The sequence below is a fragment of the Vulpes vulpes genome, chromosome 7 (genome assembly GCF_048418805.1).
Source record: "Vulpes vulpes isolate BD-2025 chromosome 7, VulVul3, whole genome shotgun sequence".
Lineage (NCBI taxonomy): Eukaryota > Metazoa > Chordata > Mammalia > Carnivora > Canidae > Vulpes > Vulpes vulpes.
In genome coordinates, this window is record NC_132786.1 from 28,688,599 (window position 1) to 28,704,789 (window position 16,191).

General features: G+C 49.6%; 1 protein-coding gene across 1 annotated transcript in view; it reads left to right on the forward strand.

Moving 5' to 3' along the window:
• Positions 1 to 16,191, forward strand: part of SFRP1 (secreted frizzled related protein 1) — a 43,580-nt gene that overhangs the window by 6,848 nt on the left and 20,541 nt on the right. The window lies entirely within an intron of this gene.

Consider the following 16,191-nt stretch of genomic DNA (forward strand, 5'->3'; position numbering starts at 1 on the left):
CAGCCTCATGGAAGACCTGAACAGCTCCAGACACCCTGAGCCCATCTTCTCTGGGAGAGGTAGATGTCAACCACATCTGTTTGGAGGGTTGGCTCCTTCTGTTTTATCAGGATGCCAAGAAGTGGCTCTGCTTAGGCCAGGCCCACTTTGCTGAAGGAAGGTACAGTCTGACAATGAACAGTGTATTTCTGGCGATTCCTGTATTGTGTCCCTGAGGCTGGATTTCATGCAGAACTCTTACCAGGAAAAGCAGAACGGTAGGTAATGTGTCTGTCCATTCAGGGCTACCTGCTCCATGTTTTCATTAACCACACATAGTGAGGCATGTGGAAGGGCCTAGAACTGGCAGAGGGCGTATCTGAGTCACACAAATGTGACCTGAACATGCAAGTTGGAGTAATTGTACATGTGACCCACATATTCTCAGGATTGTCATGGTGACTGAAGATGGAAGGGGGAGAACTCAGACCCTTTGCCATGGAAAACTTCTCGAGGATGGATATGCCTTGTGTGTTTTGTTTGTGTGCTAGGCATCTCTGCCTCCTTTGTTCTTGGTGGAGGACTGAGGACATCTAGGAAGATTGGTCCAGTATGCATTCTCCTGCTTGTCTTTGAGTCACATCCTTTTCTTTGGTTGCTGTTTTAAATGAAGTTAAAGGAAATGGTAGAGGGCCCCTGAGGTGATGTGTGCAGATTCTGCTGACCCTTCCACTGACCAGTAGTCACATTTGCTTCTTGATGCTCACTCACTGCCTTGTTTCATCAGAGGTGCCGAGAGCCCAGCTGAGCCCAGCAGATTTCCTGCCGTAGAGTCTGTGGGTACACAGCCCCACACTGTGTTAGCGACAAGTTTTTCTTTTACAGGTGGGGTTGAGATTTCTTCCCAAAGATGAATTTGGACAGAGGAAAAACAATCTCTCAGAAATCCTGATGAGAAGCCTTTTGTGGCATGGCTGGGGCAGAAAGAATCTTTTAAGATATGGCTATGATCCCAAAGAATTCTTACAGGAGCTAACCAAGGAGCCACGTTTAGATTTCACTGATCCTCTTCAGATACTACAAATGAGCACACTCACTTTGAGAAGTGGGTCCCTTGATATTGTGCAAATCTAGGGAACCATATTAAAGTAAACTCTGAAAGGTAATATATTAGCTGAAATTTTATGCTCATATGACTTCTTTTAGGCTCAGCTCCTGAGGGAAGACTGATGGAAAATTCTGGAACTCAGTGTGTGGAGGTGATTGACCAACTGTGCCTTCCTAATCAGGAACTCAAATTCAATGTATTTGATCATTCATTGATTCATGCATCCATTCATTCAACATTTTAAAAAGATATTTTTATTTATGTAAGAGAGAGAGAGAGAGAGAAGGAGCAGGGGGAGAGGGAGAATCGGAGAATCAGACCCCCTGCTCAGCAGGGAACCCAGCACAGGACTTGATCCAGGACTCTGGGATTGTGACCCAGACGCCTAACGGACTGAGCCACCCAGGCTCCTCTCATTCAATCAACATTTCTTGAGTGCAAAGCACTGTGCTAGATACCTTACTCCTAAATACTTACCTAGAATAAAGTGCACATTAGTTTATTATTTTTTTTCTTAAACACTGACCAAACACTAATCAGTGATTTTCTGGAGAGTCACAGAGTCGTGATATAACTCACCAGCAGAGAAGGAGGCTGTGGGAACCCAAGGCCAAATTAATGTTAGGGAACTGTGAGAAGAGAATCTGTGTCTTTATGCTCAGAGTCTTTGTCTGGAACTTACCAACCTGAACTTGTCATCACATCTCCTCCCTCCATGCCCACTTACTCACCAAAATTCTGGTAATTGGGGATTTTGTGGCAACTAGCTAAATTAGAGACATTCTCTAGAAGTGGGCTGAAGAGGCAAGCTTTGGGAGGGAATTTGAATGTGGAAGGTTGGCCTTATGGTGTAGGGTGGGGGTCTAGAGGGTGCTCAGGTTACTTCCCTGAGAGGAACTTCCTTTCCTCACTGTAGTAGCTACCTGCTAAGTTGGCCAGCCACCTGCTTACTGCTTATAGGAGGGAGGGGTAGATCTTATTTTAATGACCAGTCAGGTTTTGGCAGATCTGAGTAATCAGTGGCTTGGGACTATGTTCCTTTCACCCTGAGGTGATTTTCTTCTTGGGTTCAGAGAATTTTGGAGGTCCTTCTGGACCCTCCAGGTCATCCTATCAAATCCACTTATTTCATAAATAAGGAATCTGACTTTCCCACCTGGAGTTCTTTTACTATCTGGTATGCTGCCCTCCTCATTTCAGAGAAGATGAACGGCCACTGGGCTCTGGTGTGGAGGCATTTATCCCCTCAGCATGGGTATGGTGTTGCCAAGCCTTTTGAACTGGGTGCAGGAGATACTTTTTGTTTTTTTGTTTGTAATGTTCTTATAAGGCAATAAATAGGATTTTTTTTTTCACTCTGCAGGGGCTGAGCTTAACTCTGCCCTTCTCAGCATCCTGGAGAATGCAGCCTTGTTGAGAAACTTGTTTCTTAGCTCAGTTCATTTCAAGTAAGTGAGGCAGTCAGCCAGGCTGATGGGATTCAGTTAGGAAACAAAGAAATTCAGCAATGCAAGCTGACACACAACAGAAAAGAAAGAGAATGTTTTACTCCCTACTCCACGGATCAAACTTTGCATTAAGTGGCCCTGACATCCCCGGTGGGAAGACATCAGGTTGTTGGAAGGCTTTCTCTGAGCTCTAGGAATAAGGGGGTGCATTCCTTCTGGGTCAGCACACACACTCGCCCTCCTGCCAATGCATCCTCAGATTCCTGCAGCCTCGGTGGAGCTGGGCGTGCACAGCCCGTCACCTCCTTCCCAGGCGGTGCATTTTTAAATCTCTGGCAGGTCTATTTGGCCACTAGGCTCTCCACCTCGCACTGTACCCCCTCAGTTCAGAGCACATTTTTTCTCCCAACAGGGAAAAGTGTCAGTAGAAACACCTGTGTGCTGATACTCAGGAATGCAGCTGGATCAGCCTGGATCAAGTACCAGATGTGGGAAAGCCAACAGTTAGATGGTGCAAAGGCTCTGAATTCAACATGGTGGCCAGCCTGCCTGCTGTGCTGAAATTGGGATGCACCGCTCTGCTTTTTGTTCTCTCTGCTTTTCCTGCTAGGTGACAACAGGGTGCCACTCCTTTCTCTTAAACAGGCCAGTATCGCATTTGCAGGCTGCCACGCTAGTAATCCTGCTGTTAACAACTCGGTGCCCATCAGCATCTTTCCCTTAAGTTAGCTTATCCCAGGGATGTGAAGATCTGGTTTATAATTGCTGGGAGCCTAGGACCCCGCCTCCGGCCAGGCTCTCTAGCTTCTCCTATTTGTAAACACCCTTAAGCTTTTTCTGCTAGAAGTGTGTATGATGATGTACTTCTGCTAAGATAGTTCAGAGCTTCCTCTCGTTCTGGCTACTCCAGTTTTTTGAGCTTGAGAGTTCAGGTGGCAACTTCTTTACCCCAGTATTTTTTTGCTGTGGAAAAAAAGACTTCTTTGCCTCCAGAAATTTTCCCTGCCTTCTGGAAGGATTTTTTTTTTCCTTTTATATGTTTCCTCATAAAGAGTAAAACCGTACTTTGTAACACCAAACTGAGTCAAATAGGAAAGGACAGAAATCAGGTCTCGCTGTTAGCATTTGGGAGTATTTCCTAAAAGAAATCTTTCCAGAAGTTCCTGAACCTTCACTAATTTGTTCTCACTCTGCCGGACTCTTTTTTCAAGGTATCTTGGCTGTGCTGCTGTTTGGAGGCAGAGTGCTTTACTCTGAAGGGCTGTTCGATCTCTTGCAAAAAGTAGATTCAGCCTTTTCCAAAGTAAACCTTGGGTTTCCTCCTGCAGGTGAGGAAAACTGGCTGCCAGCACAGTAATTGCAACATCTGTAAGCTGCTGGAGAGCAGGGTCTGTGTCCTGTGCCCTATTTTACCTAATGCAAGACGCCCATTAATTATGAGATGTGCTGTTTTGTACCCTGACAAAGGAAGCATACTTCACTTTACAAATGTGAAGATAATCTGTGTCTTAGAATGAACAAAACAAGGCCTGTTTGTACTTAAACAGTCCCTGGAACTGTGTCTTCCCCATGGTAGACATGAAATGAAAGTTTGTCAGATGAGTATTGGAATGATGGGATGGTAAGGGATATGGTAATTGGACTTCCTTTTTTTTTTTTTTTTTTTTAATAAATGGAGAAAGCTCCTTTCCAAGTGACTATGTACAACATGGTTATTAATTTCAAGGAAAACTTTATGCCCTGTTTTGGGTGACTGAGTGTAGATGTGTGTATGTTAAAAAAAAAAAAAAAAAAGAACAAAAGCACTCACATCCAGAAATCCAGTTCAGTCAAAGTAAAATTAAATAGAGGAGAAGGCACACAGCTCCCGGGGTGGAGTTGGCAGGCTGAAAACAACTGGTTTTTATTGTCATTGAAGACCTCTGAAATACATTCCCATCCGCAGATCTGTAAATACTTGGAAGGGATTGTTACAGCATTTCATGTGAGGGGAAAACATGGAGTGGATGCTCTAAGTGCATGGGAAGCATAGCTCACAGCTCACAGCCCGTGTCCCGATCTGAGTAGCCTTCCTGTGCTGGGGGGTATAGGGATGGGAAGGGGGGGCGGTGTGCTGGCCGGTGCAGAGGCTGTGGCTGAACCAGAAGCCTGGAAGCCTTTGTTTGGCTGGGCTGGTAATGATGTCCATTGCCTGCTCGCCCGTGGTCTCCGATTGGAGACTGTTTGAACACGTCCCCAACCTAGGGTCCTGGCCAGAGAATCAGGCCCTGGGCAGTTTGGGCTGGGGTCACATGGGGACCACTTTGCACTCTGAAGCCATGCCAAGGAACCTCTCTCTGGGCAAAGGTGGGAAAGAGCCGCATTTACCCCTCTGGTGAGCCCGGTGCTCCCTGTCTCCATGTGTAATTCTCTCTTGGCTCCAGCTGGTAGGAAGATACTTAAGTAAAGCAAATTTCAGTGAGGATCACTCTTGTTTAGCATATTTGAGCCTGTGAAAGTATCGTGAGGTATGAGAAAGGACACAGAAGGGAGGCTTCATGGATGGGGCACGGCCTTCCCTGAAACTGAGTTCAGTTCTTCCTCAGCTACTTTAGTTCTTCTATTGCATGGCTTGCAGCACCAGGCAAATCCCTTACCCTCTGCAGGACTCAATCTCCCTCTATTTCATATCCAGGAATAGGTTTTGGTGAGGAGCAGATGAGACGGTGTGTCAGGAACCCAGCCCTGGGCCCAGCACGCTGGCCGGACTCACTAAACACTCATCGTGGCGATCCTTCCAGGGACGGAAGTAGCCCAGCCAGCTCTCCTGGGCAACGAGGCCTCCCTCGGGTTCTCCCAAGAGAAGCGAGAGGTGCATCTCAGGAGCTCCCTGTCCTCTGCTCTCAGCATATTTATTGAAATCTTTCCCCAACCTAATTCTATTTTCAACCCTGTCCCCTCCTTGCGTCCCGCTGGAGTGATTGCTTTTCTCTGTCCTAAGACTGATTCCACCGTCAGTTGCCAGGTGGTGTGGTTGGGTGTCCTGTGAGGTACTCTCCAGCTACTGATTCTCTGATTATGAGTGGCCCTGCCCCATTTCTTAAGCCTTCTTATCTTTTTCTTTCTTTCTTTCTTTCTTTTGTAAATGTATTGTGATAAAATGTACATAGCATGATATTTGCCATCTCTGTTAGGTGTAAGTTCAGTGTCATTAAGTACATGCACATTGTCATGCAGCCCTCCTCACCATTCATCTTTTGGATGTTTCGTCCTCCCAAACTGAAGCTCTGTCCCCATAAAGCACTAACTCCCCATTCCCCCTCCTCCCAGCCCCCAGAAATCACCATCTCATTTCTGTCTCTATGAATTTGATGATTCTAAGTGTGTCCTGCAATATTAGTTCTTTTGCGTCTGGCTTATTTCACTTAGCAAAATGTCCCCCTTATCATTTGATGTATGGATGAACCGTCATGGAGAAAGGGGAGCAAGAAGGACTGACCATCAACCTCATCTCTGTTCCCTGAAGCTTTTCTGGACCTGGGGGGAGGATGTGGAGGGGAAGGGGTGCTTTGGGGTAAGGGGGCTGTTCACAGCCCTGCCCAAGCGGCCCATTTTTTGGGGGGCTGCATTGCTCATTTGTATCCCTTTGTCATTTTAAAGATATGCTGAGCTGGATGGAACCTCAAAGATCAGCCAGTCCAGGGCTCTCATCTTATGGATGGAGAAAAATACGACTCAGATAAAGGAGTTAGTCATTAGATTGCCCGAGGCTGCTCTGCCTGGCATCCATTAAAGTTTCTGCTCCCACTCGCACTTACCTGGGCAGCCAGTCCAGATTTCATACCCACCCTCCTTCACATGCTCCCGTGTCACCAAGCTCCCATCCTTCCAGGAGTGGTGGGGAAGCTCCCGGGGAGGGTGTTCCTTCACTGATTCCAGTGCTTGCGGGATATAAAAGGACTGATAGGTGTGCCCGCCACCTGAAAACTGCTTGGCAGTCATTGGATTCTTTCTTTGTGGAGAGGCAGGCAGTGGAGTAGGGTAGAAAGAACATAGGCTTTGGGCCAGGGAGACTTGGAGTAAATCCCAGCCCTATGAACTGAGTGACCACGAGAAAGTCTCTGAATGTCCCTGAGCTTGTCTCCTCACTCTCAAAATGTGAGTGGTGATTCCCATGTTACTGTGTTGTGGGGAGAATTGAATTAAGTGTGTGGAGTTCCTGGGATATGGCTGCTGCTCAGTCCATAATTATTATCTCCTCATGTTGGAAAGAATTGTTTCAGGATGGAAATTAGCCTAGGTAGGAGGATTCTGGCATGAATGAAATCAGCATGTTTGGCCAAAATTTTTAGGAAATTGAATGGAATGTCCTGATTAATTCTCTGGTTAGCAGAGGATTAAACTGAAGAAGGCTTTTTAAAAGCCCATTTGGAAAAACTTGCAAAGCTTTACGCAGCTTCAAGGTGCTCTAGTTAACAAAACCAAAATAAACGCAACGCAACCCAAACCAAACAGAAAACACCCCTGTGTCTACTAGAAGTTCGATCAGGGTTTAGTTTGCTGGCATCCTTGAGGCACCATCAAAGTGGGAGTCAGCAGACCATCCTGATGGCGGTGCAAGGAGCTTGGACTGACCATGTACAGCTCTAGAACATGCCTCCTCAAGGTATTTGTTCTGTTTGTGTATTTCTAATTTCAGAAATCTTGCTCCTGATATGCATTGTTCTACTCCTAGTTAATTGGGTTCCATTTAGGAAAGGTTTTAAAGCGCTTCTGTGTTAGACTGACCTCCGCCCTCTTTATCCAGGGCAGTTTTTGCCTCTTTTCCAACAGTCACCTTGTGATATTTGTGAGATGCACTCCCTTTGTCCAAAAAAACAGGCTGTTTTCAGAGTAGTGAGCATTTATATATTGGTAAATTCCATCCAGTTTTGCAGAAATGAGCCAGAAGCTCTAATTTTTTTTTTTTTTAAGGAGAACAAATGGCCAAAGAAATGTCAGGCCCTTGCCCTGCCCTAGCCTGCTCAGAGCAGCCAATTAAACATGCATTAGCTTTGGAAGACTTCTCAAAGGCCTATAGATTACGTTTGAAATCTTTGTTTAGTCTTTCAGGAACACTGTCACACGGATGATTTATCAAAGAAAGTTGTTTATCTGGCAGTAAAATAAACTCTGGGCTTGTTCAGACTAAAATTTCCCGTGAATTTCTACCAAGGTAAACACTGGTAACTGGCAGGTTGCAAATTCCGTGTGAAAGCCAGACACATACGATAAATATTTGAGCGATAGCTTTGCTGTGTAAGTGGCCTAGCCTGTCACTAGCACTGTCACTCCTCCTGCGCCCCTGGGGACCTGGCCCCGCAGCCTGGCCTGGAGCAAGAGCTGGCAGGGCCTGGGTGTGAGGAGCCTCCTGTGCTGCGTAGGCCTCCCTCCCTGGGCTCGAATGCCACTTAGTGCTGGCACTGGGGCCTTCCTGGTTCAGAGGGGCCAGGCCTCAGGACGGCTTCCATCAGCATCACACAAACAGCCTGTGATGTGTCAGGAGGGAAGTGAACCCGAAGCAGCCAGCTTAGGTTTCTTAGAAAATAGACATTTGTTGGACCAAATTGGCAGGGGGGCTGGTGCCTGTTGAATGATGGGGCCCTGGGGCCGGGCCATGGTGGGAGGGGGCGGAATCACCTTGTGAATTCTGCTGAGCTCGGATCGTAGTGGCAAAAAGTGCTGCAGACGCGTCCCCGGTGCCCTTGGCTTGGCTCACTGGTGAGAGATCCATCTGGAACGGAGAGGGCAGACCTGATGCTGTAAGTGCTGCAGCAGTAGGTGCCCGCACCACAGGTTTGAGTGAAGGACTGAATGAACAAGTGAATGGTGGTAGAAAGAGATGAAATAAAGCCTTCTAGGACTTTCAAAGGAAAATACTGTGGTCATCGCGTATGGTGGCTTTTTGGGAGGCACTGCTGAATTATAAACAGCCTCGGTCCCGGAGTCTGGAGTTTCTAGATCACCCTGGCCTTGGGTGGGGTCTTTAATGCAGGACTGAGTTCAAAGGTGTTCCTAGGGACTTCCTGTAACTTAGGCCCCACCCTGGGTCCCTCTCATCCTGACTTCTTTAGCAGGTCAGGGAGAGGAAGCAAGGGCCCAGAAGAGGTGGCATTTGTGTCTTTGTGAGGGCTTCTGGTATGGAGGTCTGAGCTTAAGTGCAGAGAGCATCTGTGCTCCTGTTAAGTCTTGAGAGTAATTGGTGCCGGTCTTCCCAAGTGGGAGGGGCTGCGAGTGTGTGGAGCCAGGCTCTTCTGATGGCTCTTTAGGGATTGGCGTGCAGATAGCAGATGCTTACTGGCTTGAAGATATTTAGGGAATAAAGGAGTATTTCTTTAGGGTAGGAATTAAGGGAAATCATTTACAAATTCTGAAAGGATGCCTGTGAGTTGTAGAGATGCCAAAATAGTGCTTTGGCAGTGGAGAAAAATGAGGAACCAGCTTCCCTACACTGTGTTCTCGCTCACTCAGGCAGGATTACCAGAGTAGCTTTCTCTGGTTCTCTCGCCCTTCTTCAGCGTGTTCTCCGGGACATATCCTTCTGGAAGAACCTCAGATGTCTTCTGTTCTCTTTGTGAGCCCATTGAAAATTATTAGTTAATGCTGTTGTGTCTTCCACAACAGATCCATTCAGCTTCTGGAAATGGCTTGAGAGTTGAAGGAAATCCCTATCTCTGTGTCTGTGGCAACAGAGCTAGAAATAGGGGCCTGGAATTAGCACTTGGACCAGAAGAGACAGCTGGCACCTGGAAAGTGAGTGCCCTCCTGCAGCGCTGCCTGGGGTGGGGGGTTGGCGGTGGTGCCAGCCTGCCATGCATACCTCCTGGACATCAGGGACTTGCCTGTGCTCCTTCTAGGCTTCCTTTGGTCTTGGCTTTGAGCCAAGGACCTGTTTCTCGTCCTCAATAAATTTCAGAGTCTGGTGGATGAGGCAGGCCTCAGCCATGCTTGTTTGTCTCTGTCCTCTGGCAACTTCCGATGCTCTCAGGCCTGAGGAAGGAGGGTCTTCTGTGGGAGATGGAGAAATTCAGGGTCGCTGACCAGAGGAGTTGAGGATTCTAACTTTAGACTTCAGATTAATGGAGAAAGTCAAGATGGGCGTTCCTGGAATCAGCAGACAAGGGCTGGGAAAGGAATTAAGATCCCCAACCATTAAGAATGGTAATTCTTAAATGACAAAGCCAATTCAAGCAAACGAATGTGGGTAGAGAATATCATTGGTCAGCTCTAGCAACTGAGTCAGCATCCCGTGTTAGGGCTTTGCCTTGGCTAAGACTTGGGGCCACAAAGGCTGATCCAAGGTGTGATGGAAGGGGTTGGCTTTTGTGATGTCTGTGGACCTTGCTGGGAGGGTGGAGGGGGGGCTCCCCAGCTCTGGATCTGTTCCTTGAAGCAGCAGTTGGAATGAGCAGGTGTGTTACAGTGGTTACCCATTCAGTGTGGCCATAGACCTAAGATGCCTCCCAGGCGGGGCCCGGCTCCAGGAAGAAGGGGGGTCAGTCACTAAGTATTGCCGTCTGCTCTGGGCAAGGTGGTGAAAGTAGAAGGGCGAGGCAGCAGATGAGGGCAGCCTGGCACCCACACAAAAGCCATGACTGCTTCCCCCAAGAGGGAGCAAGGCTAACTGGGAAGAGTTACTGTCTTTGTACTGAGATGTAGAGGTGCCGGGGCTCAGATGCCTGTAAGGTGCCACGTGCAGGTCTGTGTCAGCCTCTCAGACTATAGCGTCTTTATTCTTAACCGTATTCATTTAGAAACAGGTGTATGACGCATGTACGTGTGTGTACTTTCTTTTGCAAATCCGACTATCTGCAGGACGTATGCGCTCTTGCACAGATACAATCCAACAGACTGTGGTTGAACTTAGAGTATAACAGCCTTGCTAATACTTTGCTCTATATATGCTAACTTTGGGATCCACACCCAAGGAGATTCCAATTGTGCACACACAGGACCTGGGAAGAAGGGAGGCCCATAGTCAAAGCCAAAGAGACAATCCCTTCCTCCTCACAGGTCTTCTGTACTCGGAGGTGAGCCCTTGGCCAGGTGAGCCCTGAGCCCTTCTGTACTAAAATGTTAGTTGGCCAGAAGATCGCTCATATCTGGGCAGGTAAGTACAGACAAGGGGAGGTTTCTGTAGGCCCGGTTCTATCCTGTAGTGCCTTTTACACGGTTCTCAGGGCCACCGCATGAGGTGAGAGCCACCCACTTTATCACACTTCTATCTGACTGAATAGGAGCTGGTGAGGTGTGGAAGGGGAGGTGGGGGTGTATCTGGAGGGGAGCTCATGAGGGACTGGGGCACCCCCAATTCCTGGGGCCATCTGGAAGCCAAAGCTTCGGGTTTGTCCTGGGCTTCCCAGAGGGGTTTCTGTTCTGCCTCCCAGAAGCCTAATACCCAGCACTTTTGTGCTACTCCGCCTTCTGTTTCCTGCCTTTGTGGTGGAAGGGGCTCCATGAACTAAACGCACGTTAGCGTTAGAGGTTTAATAAATGCCCGGAGTGAGGACGCATCAGGCACCATCCGGCCTCAGCACGGGTTGGTGCACATAAGAATGATGGGGCGGGATGGCCGGGCTTCGGTTGGTGCCCTCAGAGGGCTTCCTTCGGAGGGATACGGAGGGGAGAGCAGATCCACGTAACCACCGCGTCATCGTGTGTGGTGGAATAGCTGGGAAGTGGAGACTGGGAGCCCCGGGTGGGGCCGTTCGTCCTGGGGCGGGGTTGGCTAAAGCTCCCCAGAGGAGAGGAGATGCCTTGTGTTGTTCTACAAGGAATTGGGAGGAGTTTGTCAGGCTGAAACGGCGGACGTGGGAAGAGCGGTCTTATGTGGAGGGCCAGGCAGACATGGACGTGGAAGTATGACGTTATCTGCGTGCTGGGGAGCAGTGAGCCATTTCGGTTAGTTTATAAGGTATATGGGGGCAAACGTTTAGAAATGAGATCCACAAAGGAGGCAAAGCCAGGTCACGAAGGGCCTTGAAGGCTGTGCGAAGGAAGAGAACATTTGTCTTGTTGGCGATGGAGGGGCGCCAGGGGCCTCTTTTGAAATGTTACTTTTACTTGTATCTTAAGAGAAGAGCAGGGGTGGGGAAGGAGACCGGAAGGCAAAGGTGCTCACTAATCCGAAGCCATGAAGGGCCGAGGGCAGAATTTCAGGGAGGACGTTTTGGATGGGGCAGTGTGTGGGTGAGGGTGAGGGTGAGGGTGAGGGTGAGGGTGAGGAGGGCGAGAGGAGGCCCTCAAGCCCCGTCCCAGAGGAGAGGCTCCGGGCAGCGCCGGCCGGACCGCGGCCAGCCCTGGGCCACCCACTTGAAGGGGCCCCCGAAGGCCGGCCTCATGAGGTCAGCCGGCGGCCCGGGCGGCCAGGGAGGGGGCCATCTGCTGCGGTCAGGGCCCCCGGGGGAGAACTTTGTTCTGGGCGCGCGGAGCGGGAGCCAGAGCCTGTAATCAGCTCGTACTCGGGTCGCGGTGGAGCTGGTCATTACCGAGAGCCGTCATCATTAGGAGCTGTCATAAACTGCCCTGGCTGTTCTCTCCAGACCTTGTTAGTGGCCCAGGCCGGCAGCAAACGCTGTGCTGCTGGAGCCAGCCCCGTAATCGCTGGGCTGGTAATGGCGTTAGCCGGAGCCCGGGGGGTTGGGTCAGCTCAGGCATCTGGGCCTTTCTAGAGGAGGGAGGTGAGAGGGACCATAGCTACAAGGGACACGCGGAGAGGCCACAGATGGGGTGCGTGTGTGGTGCGCCCGCATGTTCACGTCTCTGTGTGTCTGGCTAGGTCTGAGGCGTGGGTGCAGATGCAGGTGTGCGTGTGCACAGCGTATCGTCCCAGCGAGCCCGGCCATGCCAGTCAGCTGCTTGCCCAGCTAGGAGGAGCCTGGCTCGTACAGCTGCTCTGGCGTCTCCAGGTGCTTAGCCTCCATGGGGGAGGTCAGAGGCTTCCCCTCCCTGCCAGCACTTCAGAGACAGGCCTTAAGAACATGCCACTGACTTCCCCCACCTCAGGAAGGCTCTAGGGACATCTCTAAGAGCTTTCTCCACAGCATGTCCTTGTGCAAACCCAGGGCCATCTTTGTAAGTTTGGGGAACGCTCCTGTATATAATCTTGGTGTTTTGTTTATTACCTCAAATGCCAATTAGGCCTGTTTTGTTCAGGTTTTAGTGTTTGCCACAAGTCCCTTTAGAACCGCTGGTTCTTTGGGCAGAAGTGACGTCCTTAGCAGATTCAAGTGGTTAGCTGGGATTGTCATAAAGGACAGGGTGTAATCTCAAGGATTGTAAAGCATATTGGAAAGGACACATACCCTTAGGAGTCATGCAGACCTGAGTTCGAGGCTTGGTTTTACCACCCACAGTGTCAGCCCAAGGAAGCCACTTAACCTCTCTGAGACTGTCTACTTATCTGTCAAAAAACAAAAATAGGGAAGCCCTGGTGGCGCAGCGGTTTGGTGCCGCCTGCAGCCTGGGGTGTGATCCTGGGGACCTGGGATCGAGTCCCACATCGGGCTCCCTGCATGGAGCCTGCTTCTCCCTCTGCCTGTGTCTTTGCCTCTCTCTCTCTCTGCGTCTATGAATAAGTAAATAAAAAAATCTTAAAATAAAATAAAAACTCCGTGCCGGGAGACAATATATGATGTGATAGAAAATAACACAATTTCTGGAGCCCCAGGATCTAGTCCCGACACTGACAATAGCTTTGTGAGTCAGACCAGTTCCTTAAAGTATCTGAGCCTATTTCCAGAAGCAAATTGAATGGGTTGCGTGAGGCGATCTCTAACGCTTCTTCCAGCTCTGAAATTGTACTATTTTGTTCCTCAAAAACTGTGACTTGGGTTTCTTGATTGAATATCTCTATTGGCACCTCCTCATTCCCCACGCGTATTCACTGGGAACACTAGACCTTCAGCTTGGGCACGTGCAGAAGAGAAGCCTGTGCCTAAGAGCATGCAGCAGGCAAAAAGTGCATTGGATGTTCCAGCTGAAGAGTTGAGCTGGGGTTGTAGGCCGTAGATCAGCATCCGGACCTCAGCCTTGGACCAGTCTTATTTTGGGATCCCTCTCCTGACCATGTTCTCAGGGCTCTCCTTCTTCCCTGTGCAGACCCAGAAACCCAGGAATGGGGTGGGGAGGGCACAGGAAACTCTTTGAAGGCGAGCATGATGAGAAAGCCACTTGGAAGCATGGAGCATGTGCTTTCTAGACCTTGGCATCACATTGTAATGCCAGTTCTGCGATTTATCAGCTATGAGACTTCAGCCAAATCCTGTTATTTTCTTACCTGCTGAACAGAGATAATTGTGCATACTTGTCAGAAAGTGTGTAGACCTCAGAGATTGTATTGAAAAGTCCTGGAGATGACAAGTGCAAATTCACATCTAACGAGTTACTCACCCTGTGGCAGCTGGTCCCTGGTGCCATCTTATGGTTCAGCGTGGCAACCCCAGGAAAGGCTTTCTGCTCAAGTGGGGGCTGTCAGCGTGCTCAGCATGGCTGTATTTTCCTGAAAGTGCTCATAACACAAAGCCACACATTTGGCGTTCCTTATAAAAGAAAAAAAAAAAGGGTGAATCCAGTTTACAGACATATCAAATCTGAACCAAGACAGTAATGGTAATATTTTTCTCAGAGAATTGTAGAAGGGATTTTTGGAGGTTTTTAAAATATAGACTGATGTAACCCCTAATAATTTCTAGGCTCACGACGGGGGGCATATGTTAACAGAAGGCTGAAGTCCAAGGCATTGGATGGGAGAGGATCCTTGGAAAATCTAGGCCTGAGAATTTATGCCATCCTTGCCCCCAAAGAGGGGACAGTGGCTACAGCAGGCTGTGGGTCAGATGTGGCACATCTGGGAGCCTCTGACCTTCTGTTGAGAATGACTTTTATTGGCCTTCTCTCTGCCATTCCTCTGCACCGATGCCAGCACAGAGACTGCATGTTCAGCACCCCTTTGGCCCAGAATGGCCAATGGCAGCTATTTCGTGTAGGCAGGAGCTGTGAAGTGGGGGAAAGTGAGCGGCCGGGCCACTGCACCTAGGTGATGTAGGGTGAGGTTGGATGTTTCCCACTCTGCAAGGGGCCTGGCAGTTCTCTTCCCATAGACTCCTTCACATGGACAAGTCTATGTGTTTAAAGATGTCTGCCTCTTAGGACTACAAGTGTCAGGAGGACAGAAGGTGAGAGAGCTGAGATTGTGTGGCCCAGCAAAGGAAAGACGTGTTCCTCATGGGTCTGGTAGAAGCTAGCTTGCTGATCAACAAGGTAGTGAGGTCTCAGCCACAGGAGCTGTTCAGAGGCTGAATGGCCTTTTGCTGCGGTGAATGGACTTCCTTTCTCATGAGGATGTTGGATGATTTTCCTGCGCAAGGTGGAGGAATGACCCGGGGCCCCCTCACGAGATCACCCAGCAACATGGAATGCTCATCTGGAAACATGTTTCCATTCAGTAGACCCCCTTTTCAGCAAGGAAAGGAATAGCTTCTAGGTGTGTGAGCTCAACCTTGAAGTCATTCCGACTTGTGTGTCTGCAGGGAGGCCCAGAGGGCTGGAGCAGTTGGGTGGCCATGACTCTTAGGGAACAGTCCTCCAGTTGCCAGAAGGGAGGCCCAACGGAGCTGGAACGGAGTGCAGGCCCTGGGCTGGGCCTCCCCCTTCTCCTGCCTCCCTCTCCTGCCCTTTCCTTCATAGGAGCAGCCATCTGGTCCACCCCCACTCCTGGGTATCAGTTTTCCTGGTGACTTTTGAAAAAAATCCTTTTCTGCCTTCACAGTTGTGTAACTGCGTGTGATGGGGGAGGGCAGTGAGAAGGTTGAGCATGAAGCTGCCCCTTCACTGGGGAAGGAGAATCAATAGATTGTGTTGATTTTTCTCTGTGACTGACAGCTTTTTGCCTCAAGCCTTCTTTTCTTACAGAGTTAATGTGTCTTCTGGCAGATTTCCTTGTTTTGAATGATTACTCCAAGTAGAGAGCAGGCAAGCCTCGCAAAGAAGCCGGCACTTTTCATTTTGCGCATCATCCCTACCCCATCCCCCTTGCCTGATGTTCTTCAGGAGTCTGTCGGTGAGCAGAATCTCATTCGGACCAGCTGAAAAGTCTCCGTGCTCCTTCTCACCCTCCAGGTTTCTTAGAATGAGAAGCCCAGGATGGCGCTGAGAAGCTGTCTCATCTTCCGTGGGGCCCTCTGCATGGATGGTCCTGTGGGGCCTCGTCCTGAGAAACTGTTGCACCGGACAGCTGCCTTGGAAGTGTCTAGGGGTGGGACCTGGGGGCATGCTTGCTAACGCATGCGCTCATGTCCATCTGTCTTAGTGCCGGCCTCCCGTCAGAGTGCTCCTCGGAGGCAGGCGGGTCAGGGGCTCACCTGGGCAGGCCCTGCCCTGGGATTGCTCAGTAAGTTTCCCGAATTCAGGGGATGACGTGCTGAGCTGCAGCCTGCTGTTTGGGCCAGAATGAGGACCAGGCAGTGCTTCCTTGAATCTCCCTGAAGGCCGTGGGGCACTGGCAGAGGGCTCTCTGGTCCCCGCTTCCCTCCTTCACCACAGCCACTTCTCTTGCAGGAAATGACTTATCTGATAGTGAGCTGGGGGTGTACTTCTTCAGCCTGGAGGGAGCTCAGCTTTCAGGTTTTTGGCACTCAG